Source organism: Carassius auratus, chromosome 3, assembly GCF_003368295.1.
Source record: "Carassius auratus strain Wakin chromosome 3, ASM336829v1, whole genome shotgun sequence".
In the NCBI taxonomy this organism is placed as follows: domain Eukaryota; kingdom Metazoa; phylum Chordata; class Actinopteri; order Cypriniformes; family Cyprinidae; genus Carassius; species Carassius auratus.
The window spans coordinates 19,106,709-19,119,258 of record NC_039245.1 but is presented as its reverse complement, the minus strand read 5'-3'; positions in this window follow the sequence as shown (position 1 = coordinate 19,119,258).

Sequence of the window (12,550 nt, the reverse complement as noted above, 5' to 3'; positions counted from 1 at the left end):
AGTACTCCTGAAAATAATGCTAAAAAGCATCGCGCTCTGGGCGCATAAACAGCGCCCAAAACGTTCACTGCAAATAGAAAACAATTTTAAAAAGGTGCCTCTCTCAGCAAAAAAATGCATTCTGTCTGATCGGGGCCTAACTATCTAGTTTTTAGAATGTGTGGCCCCCACTTTTCAGATTGTTCCTTTCCCCTGGTTGGATGCGTTATAGAGGTCAGATCATGTTCCATACACAGTTACACACATTCTTGTATTTCATGTTTATTGGTAGTATAAAATAAGCTGTGAGGTCTACACTATAAGGTATTTTGCTCTCTTGTTGCTCATGTTTTCAGATTTTAAAGTACTATGATTTCAGAGGCTTCTGGGAAAATCAATATGGAGTACCTGTTGAGATACTCCTGTTAAGAGTCGCCTTTCTCACAGCGACCAACCAAGCCTCCAATTTAGCGAGATAAATCACCACAAGCACACTGAAAGTAAATGGCTCTCTAGTCAAAGCTCACGGATCGAATTCACTTAACTTCACTTGATTTTTTTTTTTTTTTTTTTTGTTTACAGGCTGAGTTTAGGCAGCCAAAGGCATTGGCTGTTTTAATGTCTCATATGCCTCACCAAGGAGTCTTTGTTTGAGGAAAAAAAGACCTCCAGGACTGTTTTTCAAGGTACTAATTAAGATGTTCCTTTTTTCTTTTATGCAAGAATTTTGCAATGGTTTCTTAAGAAGGATGTGGTCAGTTGATGTCATCCCTGATTTTAAAACAGAGACACTTGACAATAGACAGTTGGGGTACTTTCTTTCAAATAAGCTTTTTATCCATCACAAACAATACCATTCTAACCACAAATGTGAGAAAAAAACAACATATAACATAAGCGTCTCTGCATATTGAATCGGACTATTAAATTTGGAGAAGACAAGTGCTGGACAAAACAACCATCAGATTCTTAGCCAACCTCCTCATATGCAAACCTCAACAACATGAGTTGAACAACAGTCAACTTTTTAAACTGATGGGGTCAAATTCAATAGTTGACCACTATATTAAGCAAAAAACTAAACTTAAAACTCTTAATTTGAAACACTCTACATGAGAAGCAACTTCAGGAATTAGGAAAAAGCAAAAGAGACTCAACTCACAAGTGAATACGATAATGGTCATAAGCATAACATTTTAAAAATATATTTCTATCAGCAGTTTTATAAGTACATTTCTGATGCATTTGCTTCATAGATTGCTACACTATTTACAATGGCCTTTTTTTTTACCAATGAAATTTTACCAAAATGTTGCTAATATGACCACACCTTAATGAGGCAGTATAATTTGCCTAGCTTTTAGAACAACGTTTGCATCATCAGATTGTTTGAAGATCATCAGAAAAAGTGCAGTCATACGACTCATTTGCAGCTCCCAGTTGTGGTGGTGGATTTACAGTGCATTTTGACGTATGATATTAATGCCCAAAAGCCATCAATAAAACAAACAATAGACATGTTCAGTGCACAGAGCTTCCTGAGGTGAGCCCACACATCACAAGACAGTCTTGTGAGGAGTTGATCTAGGGAGAACCAAACCTGCAGAAAGAAAGAAAGAAAGAAAGAAAGAAATACATGCCTTGATAAAACATAGTTCATAATGAAATGTAATCCTGAATTATTATTATTTTTCTGTATTTATTTCTACATTTATTTCTATTCTTTTAAAAATGTATTTTCTTATTCTTTCATTTTTTTTTTATTTCAACTATTCATTTATTTTGATACATATTTATTCATTAATTGATTTAATTTTAAATGTATTTATTTATTCCCACATGTATTTATTTCCAAATTTATTTATTTATTGTTTTTTACTTATTTTTTACTTTTCTGTGTGCAACATGGAAATGAGGGAGGCGGTCCTTGCAGAGCTCTGACAGAAGCATCAGATCAAAGTAACGATAGAGATCTGAGTTTGCTACGGGATGTGTCAGATCAACTGGAGAGTTCCAATTTTCATAGATATTTTCACAGATTCACATTATTATGTCAAATTATTTTATAGCAACTGAATTGACTATGTATATGCATGGGTACTTCCTGGTTTTAGATAAGCCAACTCAGTCATTTCCAGTCAACTGTCACATTCAGCTGTGCTATAAGGGGAGTGACGGTTTCTCGGTTTTTCTACATAATCCATTCACAATTTGAAGAAAAGTTTTGTTTGTCTGAAAGGACCAAACGTCCACGTATACTGTTTCATGAATAACAAACATGAGTGTGAAACCTTACGTGAGTGAATTCCCTAAATTGTGCCGCGAGTCATTTCTGTGATTGATAGTGATGAAGTATTGGACAGAACAAAACATCTGTTATGCTCCACGTCTGTGAACAAACCATCTGTGATTGGGCCGTGTTTCCAAAAAGCATTGCTTTTGGGAGTCAAGATTTTCTCTGTGATTACAAAATGAACACAGCTTTGAAACCTCCACCCATTGTGTCTAGGTGCCATCAACCTAGAATCTCATCAACAACGCTGATGGTTCTGAGCTTAATGAGAAAACTGTGAGGACAAGGAACTCTGCCGTGCAAAGGCAGAAGGCCATTACTTTGTTTTTGGTTGAAAATGTATATTTTTTGAGAAAATAATAGGTTGTAATATGTAAATATGTAAATATGTATGTTTTTTTTATAATGTAGATTATTCACTCAGTGCCAGTCTGTTAGTCTTGGGGCAGCCCAATTTTAGTAGCATGCGTGTGGACTTGAATGCCGTGACAGTGTAACATGTATCACACATAAATTTAGTAACAGTTCACAATTAAATCCATATCATACCTTTTAATCCACAATCATCCTGAGAATTATTCCCACTTGCTGGCATTCACATCAATCCATAAATTGTTATTTTAGGTCAGGTTATTTTAAATAATTTCCATGTAATTAGGCAATTAGGCTAAGTTTTTCATCCTTTTACGTTAGTGAACATTGCAAATAAATTAGTTGCCAAACGGTCTCCACTTACATGTTTAACTTGTCTTGTTTTTACAGTCAGAAAAGTCACATTACTAAATGTTGTAGCCCATGATCACTAGATTTTATACAGGTGTTACTATAATGATTTTTTTAAATGGTGATCAGCAACTAGATATTGATAATGTGGAAGATACTGCCTTTTGCCTTGGTGTGACTTCTCACTTTTTGCAGACAATTCAAAGGCAGAGTACAGTAACTTCAAAATAGATGTAAAAAAAGTTTAAGCTCATAATTTTTTTTTTTTTTATGTAGATAATTGTAATTACTAAAACATTTAATTACCAGAGTTCCAGTGTCCTAACTATAATTAATTTGGCTGGACAAATCAAAATCTTTAAAGTATTTTTTTTTTTTTTCAGTTCCACACTCCAGTGAGTTCTGACTTTTGCCTATGTAGGTCAGAGCTGAATTCAGTCGCTAAAAAATAATTTGACATAATAATGTGAATCTGTGAAAATATCTTGGAACTCTCCATTTGATCTGATTCATCCAATAGCAAACTCAGATCTCTATCGTTAGTTTGAGCTGATGCTTCTGCGTGAGCTCTCAACCAATGAATCACTGGAGCTCCGCAAGGACTGGATCTCTCTCTGTCTCTCTATCTATTTTTAATTTCTGTATTTTTCAGCCTCCATATTGATCAGCATGATTATGATTTAAGAAAATCACTGCTCTGCTTGGCTCTAGTGCACCACTTTTATCAGCTGATTAGACAAAGCTCAAGCAGTGTCCTATAACTAAATGCACAGAAAACCAAGTCTGATTATAAACAGTAATTATTTGAAATTTGAAGCTTATAACTTTTACTTTCTCCAGTTCTTACACATTATGGACACAAATACAAGCACACACACCCTTTGGCAAACTCTTTTGCAGATAGCGGGCCACAAGGAATGGGCTTTATGCCAGAGTAACCTCACAGCACTGAATATCTTAAATGAGACCCAGACCAGAGCACAACACTCCAGAATATAGGCTTAGTTATATGCAATAACAGCTGAGCATGCATTTGACATAAAAAAATATATATATATATATATATATATATATAATCTTTAAAGGCACATTATGGAGTTCGCAGCTCTTTGGTCTTCATCAACTTTTGACATATTTTCTCTGAGCTCTTTGGTTTTCAATCAAAGCAGGCTTTCTTAACTCTCTTAATTGTTTTTTTGTTTTGTTCTTTTTTTATGATAAAAATTGAATTGAATATTCAAGACAGAAAACAAACATACCCAACTAAAGATCTGTTAACACTAACAAGAATGTTTGGTATGAAAATTCAGCCCAATTTTCACATGCAAATGAATAAAAAAAATAAACAAATAAATAAAATGGTAGAAAGGCTAAATGAAATGACTCTCTGGCAATGGGTGGTATATATTCTATACTACTATAAACCCCTGGTACACATATGACTAAAAGCACAAACCTTATTGTTTTTACAGCATTATTTACAGTGTGAAGGAAAAGGGATTAACACCTATCCATAAAAAATAGGATGCATTGATGTCATGTGGATGTTCACGTCAGCATCAACTTTCAATTCATAATATTTATCAGACATGAACATTTCTCTTGGTGTATCCAGGCCTTAAGCCATATAAACCGGTGCCACGTTAGTACATCAAACTATCAACTGTGCAAAACTTTTATCTTTTACAAAATGACTGGAATTACCCAACTTTGGCTACCTTACATAATGCCATGAAGTATTTTCCATTGGAGGGACTCTTTGTTCTCGGCTTTTGTTGCCAGTAACAGTTACCGTGAGCTGACGCAAGCATGTTATGGTGGCATGACATTAGATCTCACCTGCTAATGGTGCCAGAACAAGGGTTGCTTGTTCAGCCATTCCAACAACATTGCATTGATCTTATTCAGACATCTGTTATTAGTTTCAATTCGGATACTGCAATTGTCACAAGAAGGTTCGTAAGCGACATTGGTAACATCACCACAAAGCTCTGATTGTGAGTGGCGTTCTAAATTCTGCACATCCCATCAGACTGCTTTGATTTGGGGGTTGGTTGTGTCATGAATTAATTAACAAACATACCACAGACAGATGCCCCCCCTCGTCTGGGATGGCCTGGTGCACAATCCAGAACATCTGCTTCCAGGCATTTCATTAGAGTGCCATTTCTCAGCAGGGAAAGCACCACTGAGGTTATTTCAGGGAGAGTTCGATTTCCTCAAGAGCTTCCATGCTGCTCTGAGAGTTTGGGAGATCCTGCTGCGCGACTGCTCTAGGGTGAAGGGATCAGAGGAGGAGAAGTGGACATTATGAAACATGGAGACACACAGCTGTTTCTGGACAGTCTCCCACTGTTGTGCCACAGCAATCCGTTAATCCCTTAGACATCGACCGCCCAGGCCAGACGGAACCCATCCATGGCACTGCTGCATCTGGAGGAATCAAACAGCAGAATAATTTTGGCAGACACTGCGAGAGGCACAGGTCAGGGGCCCAGACGTGGGTCTGACGGCCGCCTCTGTCTCGCTGCAGGGAGAAAGGGGGTGGAGCAGAGTGGTGATGAGATGATCAGATCAACCACAAGGGAAATCAAACAATGGCCCCATCTGACCGCCTCTTTACTATAGCGGCGACAGACCTTGCATGAGCCATGTCACAGGAGCTCATGCACACTAATGAGATCATGCTCACAGAGGGACGTAGCGTCTTTCACAGGTGCATGCTTTATTAGTGTTAGATTGGGCTGTGGCCTCGCTCTTCAAGTTATGCACTCTGGAAGGATTCAAATATGAACGTGCAAACATTGCTTTGAGACAGCTGCATGCAATCAGCAGCTTTGGGAGGCATGATATGAATAACAAATCATTTACTATCCAAGGACACATGGATTCAGTGAGCGTTCTTGCAGTCATGCAGTCTTTTCCAGGAAGTCGATTCTTTAGTACCTGCATTCTTCTGAACATGCACACACGACACGCATACGCAAGACAAATATGCATCCTCGGACTGGTGATACTGATCTCTTCTCTCACCTATGAGGTGATGTTTATCTCTCTCACATCTTCTTTTTTACAAGCACATAAAACATATGGCAGCTATTTGCGTCAAGTTCAGAGTCTTTCCTCTTTTCTTCTTTTTTGACCCCTTTATATTTGATTTGGAGAATCTCCACAGTCCTGCCTGTTTTTTTTTTTGTTTTTTTTTGCTCTGTGTTTTTACAACACAGGTTTTAGACGTGCTGTCTGAGCATGAATTCACCACGAAGTGTGTACACACATCAGACCATTTAGGCTTACATTTATGCATTTGGTGAATACAGCTTCACCTTCAAAACTAATGCATTTATATGAAGGCACGTCACCAAGAGCTGATAATGTGAAGTTTAGAGGCAGACAGCTCTCTTGTTCTGTGAACTCAGATTTCAGATCGTATTAAGCAGTTTTAAGCTGCTGTTCGCCATATAATTGTATAATGATCAGCAAATGCTCAGCCAAAAGGATTTCAACTGTGTAAAATGAAACAGGACTGGATCTTAGTTGTACACTGACCTTTTAATCAAGATGTGGTTTTAGTCTCCCTGGCAACTGTCTTTCAGTTATATTCAATTCAGTTCGAAGACCTTTTATCTCAAAGGGAAAGGTAATATAATGCTTTGAATGACATTCCACTTAAAGGTAAAGGGAATTCCAAAAAAATATTGTTTCCACTTCCTAGTCACCCCTACCTGAAACCCATTTACTGTTGTCAGAAAAATAGGTTCTGACCCAAAGTCACACGTAAATTAAAAATACAGCTTAAATTCCAATCTGAATGGAAGTAGTAAACAGAAAGCAGAACTAAAAGATGGATGGATATTAGAATACTTCCGTCCATCTTTACTGAATTTATTTTAATTAGTAAATAAATCTTCAGTCCATTCACATTAAATTTCAATCTGGCTTCCTCTGGGCTGTATGTATTCAGTATGTCTTAGGCCTGAAAGTCATCTCTGAATATGACACATCCAAAAAGCATCCACACACTTCACCTATACCATTTTACATTAAATTACAAATGGAGATCGATCATTTCTTCTCTCAATAAAATAGCGATTATCTGAAAGCAACGAGTGTAATGAACATGCAACATAATATTATGTGAACAGCAGGGGCCAACAATACCAAGAAGTTTCCCTTTATACAATAAAACAGCCTTAAACCCAATATATTTGTAAGTGGATTAGGTGAGAGCGGATTATGGCAACATGCTTGTAGTGCTTCTCTTGCAAAAAACTGCAAATGTTGACAAGCTGAAAGTGCTTTGAATGGTTTATGTGCGTTATGGTGCAGGGAAAGGTTCACGCCGACCGCTGCAAATCAGCAGACTGGGAGTGGACCGCAGAACAATGCTTCCCAGTCTGACACTTTTATCATACAGGAAGCGCCCTGGCCAAGAGGTGGCCACAACAAAGGAGTGACAGGAATCCCTCGCACTTAAAAACAGGATGTTATTCTTAGACCTCAGCGCTGGAACTCCACCTATTTTATGACGGAAGGTAATGTGCACTAGAAACTCTCGTGGGGGAATATAGGAAAACATACTGTGGGCCATAAAAAACACTGTTCGAGAATGATGGCAGAAGGGGATGTTATTGAAATGGCTCTGTTACAGGGTTGATTTCAGGTCAGCCCTCCATGCTTATACACATAATACATGGCAGGCCTATGGGAGGTTGTGACTCTAAAAGGAAACAAGAGCAGCAGATACACACAGCTGCCAATAGTTGTGTGTGGCTTAATTCATCTGAGGCAAAGATGCCACAACCCCTGGATCTCAATTTGGATACACGTGCCAGGGTCCGCCAGGTTCACTAACACGAGGAATGTCTCTGAGTATTCCAAGCCTCCAAGGAACAAAGTGGTGTGACGCACATGTGGAATGGTGCCATTTTTGCATATTTGTGTGTGTGTGTATAAGTCGAGCTTAGGATGTGTTGTGTACATGCTTCCACTGGAGTGTCTGTTTCAATACCACTTGATGAATTACAAAATCCACGTTTTGGCTCGGCTGGATGTTTTTTTTTACACAAGAGTAATCTGGCAATTACAGCTTTTATCTCGGTGCTTGAGTTCCATTTGACAAACAACGACTGTTCTGTCTCTTCTGGTTTATTTAGAGCTCAGAGCCAAGAAGACCAAATCAAGGATACACCCTCCAAGAGAGGAGATTATTCATTCAGCGCAGGGAGGCCCAGATGCTTATCAGGAGACTTTTGGCTTTCCGTGCACCTCATCTGAGGGTAAATAAAGTACCAACAGGGATCGCCTGTGGTGATTACATCATTTATAGGGCATCAAAGGTCTTCTGGCTCCCACTGAAAAAAACATGTGGGCTACGCAATTTTTTTCTTCCATGAAATTTAAAAAGATATTTTGAAGAATAGTGGTGGCTGCATTTTACATGCAATTTGGACAATAGCAAAAAAAAATTGAAAAAGTGTAATTGCATGTGACCAGCACATTATTCATTAAAGAATCCTTAAAAAAAAAAAAGAAAAAAAAATATTAAGACTGTTTTCAACATTGATAATAATAGGTTTAGTAATAATATGAGCAGCACATCATATATTATATGAGATATTAGAATGATTTCTAAAGGGTCATGTTACACGGAAGACTACAGTAATGACAGATTCAGCGTCACAGGAATAAATAACACTTTTTTTCCCCACTGCATCTTTTGTCTCCAGCACAGACAAAAATAGAAGCTGAGGATTAGGCCACACCTGCCGCCTGAGACAGACAGACAGGACCCGCCTCACGTGGGTCCCTCGGGCTGATGCGTCCCAGACGGATCTGACAGGGTGACAGGGCTCAGTATGATGCCAACCTAATATAATCACACAATGTCTCCGTCCTTTATTGTTTTATTCTCATTAGAGGCAAATGTCACTTTTACTGTCAATTATTATTCGTGTTTGGGATCTAAACAAACCCTTATGTGTTAAATTTCAGCACACAAATTTTGTCCCTCATGGTGTATGCTAAGAAAAATGATTCCTCAAATGCAGCTTGATGCATGTAAGCTTATTTTATTGCCACGGAATAATTTTTTTAAATAAATTATACTAATAAACAGAATTGTGAGCTTTTATCTCACCAATGCATGTTGTAAACGTGTAATTCTGACTTTACATCTCACAATTCTGCCACAGAATAAAATAAAAAAAACATCATTTTTACTCCCATGGCAGAAATAAAGTTTCCATATAGTTGCCATATTTTTTTTCTTCAGTGAATGTAAAACTAATTATGTAAAGTTAAAACCTCCATATTTATGGTTCATCATAAAGGATAATTAAATGGACTTAATTTATACAATATATCTGGCTAAAGCCATGATAAAATCCAGAAGAGCACAGGGTGAGGGCCGTTCATCACGTGTCAGGGGTGTGGAAGAGTCAGGTTCTGTCTGTGAACCTAATATGTGCCCCAGCATAAATACACAACCTTAAGAGCTTAGGCAAGTAAGGAGCGATCAGATGGTGTATTGTTTTTAGGTGTGGACAGAAGTATTTGTGGGATGACTTCCACCTCAGATAAGACTTTGTAAAAAATGTGTGTGTCACTTGGGTACACAATAAAGCTGCAAACAAAGACCACGCTAACTTTTCCCAAACCGGACGACCAGCGGAGAGCATCAAAGGCCACAGTTATGTCTGATCTCTCTCCTCAGGAAATACCAAGGAAATATCAGTCTTGTCTTGGGAGGTGATTGTACTCTTTAGAGCTGTATTTAGATCCACAAGGTCCCTAAGCAATGTTCACTGCTCCCTACACACTGAACAGAGAACTTCACTTCAGAATGTGTTGATTACCCTTCATGTTATGAAATGCCATATGAAAAGTCATCCAGAGAAAGAGTTTTTGATACATTGATGACAATGTATGGTAATTAAATATAAATGGCATGTATTATTTCATTCAAAAGTTTGGCATTAGTAAGATTATTTTTAAGAAATGAATAAAAGATTGAACTATTAAAACAGAAAATATTGAAATAGAAAAGTTATTTTAAGTTGTGATAATATTACTATTTTTACTGTATTTTTGATTAATGAAATGCAGCCTTGGTGAGCGTACGAGACTTCTTTATAAAATCTTACTGACCCCAAACTTGTCAAATATTTTCTCTTAAGGTTAAATATTTAATTAATTTCACTTACATTTCTATTTTGCTGAAAAACTTAAGGTTTTTATCTTGTTTTAAACAAAATGTAAGATTATTTATGGCTAAAATAAGAAATTTAAGAAATATTCTATGATGTTTTGTGCAACATTGCTTCTCAAGTCTAAAAATCTAAGACATATTTTGATGAAGATTAAAAAAAAAAACATTGCTCTAGGATGACCAAGTGAGGGTCTCTTGCAGTGCTAACAAGGACTTTCATTAATTAAACTGGCCATATGTCTTGGTGAAGACTAAATCCTTCAGAGGAAGGTGGCATCAGGTCAAAACTACTGTCCCTTGACTTCTAGGAAGAGGAGAGACATGAGAGCTCAGCAGGGATAAACAGTGATTTAGTCTTGCCCATGTTCCCTTTCTCTCATTACATCTGTCGAGTAGTATACATATAAATATATAACAATATAAAATTTGTATAAATATAAATATCACTGTTTCTGGTAGCACAACTGTTTGCAACATAGATATTAATTAGTTTCTTGATCATCAAATGAGCACATTAGACTGATTTCTGAAGGATCATGTGACACTGAAGACTGGAGTAATGATGCTGAAAATTCAGCTTTGACATTACATGGAAGAAAATACGTTTTAAAACATATTCAAGCAGAAAACAGTCATTTTACATTGCAATAATACTTCACAATCTTGCTGTTCTTTATTTGATTAAATAAATGCAGCTTTGTAAACAAAAATGTAGTGTATCTAGGTCCGGAATCTTATAAAGACTGCCCTGACTCATCTAAAGATAAGGCTTTAGTCCATGCATTTAGCTATTCACACCCATCTAAGATCAGATAAAAACATCATGTCCTTTTAAAGCAATTCAAAATGCAGAATACCTGTAAACAAATGAGGCAGTTTCCCATAAATGAACTGACTCCCAATGTTAAATTATTATCAGAAGAGGACAGCTTCCAGTTAAAAAGTGTGGGTCAATTCATGGACATTAGAAATACATTATTTCTTTTTTGCAAGTCATACATTGTGAAAACAACACAAAACAATTTGGACATCTTCATCCTGTTCAAACGTTTTCTCTTTTGCTCTTAATGCATCGTGTTTCCTTCTGGAGCATCAGCAAATGTTTAAACCTGTTTTAATAGTTGTGTTTGAGTCCCTTAATTGTCCTCAGTGTTGAAAAATGGATCTCAGATACAGTCACTGCTGGAAAGAGTTCAAATATGTGAAAGATGCTGGAAAACAGAATTCTCATCTTTCATCTCATCACACATGCTGCAGGCCGTGACCCACCGGCATGCATTCATTGAGGATTACATTTAAAATACTAATTCTTTAATTCCTCATCAGCTGCTCCAATGAAACTATGGGTCATGTCATCTATTACTTTGGATAAATGTGAATGCAGCACAATTCAGAAAAAGCACCCAGGATTACAAACCATGTAATTTGCAAATCCCTATCATAAAAATCTACATCAAAAAGTATTGAACCAAATTCAGGTCACATTAAAAGAGACAAGGCCAGTTGTTTGGAGGAAATGAGGGCACTGACCTCTAATATTTCTGCTGCAAAGGGTCTGAAGTAGAAGGTAGGCATGTACTACAAACATGTCTCTACACCTTTATTGTTTTTAAATTGAATAAGGTTACACAGCTATGCTTCAGTCTTTATCAGCATTCCCAACGTCGCATATAGTGCCGCTACTGTGATGTCAAAAAGGGGATGACCTAAAAGTCCACGTGGTTTCGAGAAAAGGATAAAGTGGTCACCATTAGTGGACATGGAAGTAGTTAACAGTGGACACTGCATGACAACAACACTCAGCCCGCAGGTTTAACTCTTTTCCCAGAGGCTGCTGCTACCAAGAGGTTTTCTCCCTAAAACCTAAACAAAAGCAATAAAACTGCATTTATCCTGTAGATTTCACATTAATCCGCACTTATCTCACATCGTATCTTTTTCTAAATTGAAACTACCAGAATTTTTTTACATTTAAAATTGGTGGGTTACAACTCAATATGTGTTAACTGTCAAAGTACAACTTAATGTTACGTATTCATAAACGGGATGCACTAAGTCCTTGGAAATGAAGTGTTAGAGGAAACAGATCTACCATATAAGATAATGAATACATCAATGGCTAACCATCTCAAATACTGAATACAGTATGCATTGGGGGCCTTCGCCAAAGACTAAAACCTGCATTTTTTGTTTGTATTTATCCTCATTTTGTAGGATGGGAGGTGCAGGTCCAGTGGAGACTGCTTTTTTTGTTTGTTTGTTTTTTTTTTTTTGCCTCTAAGCAAACTTGGAATGGTGATGCTGATCCATAATATCACTCTGGACTATGTCATTTTATCAAGCTT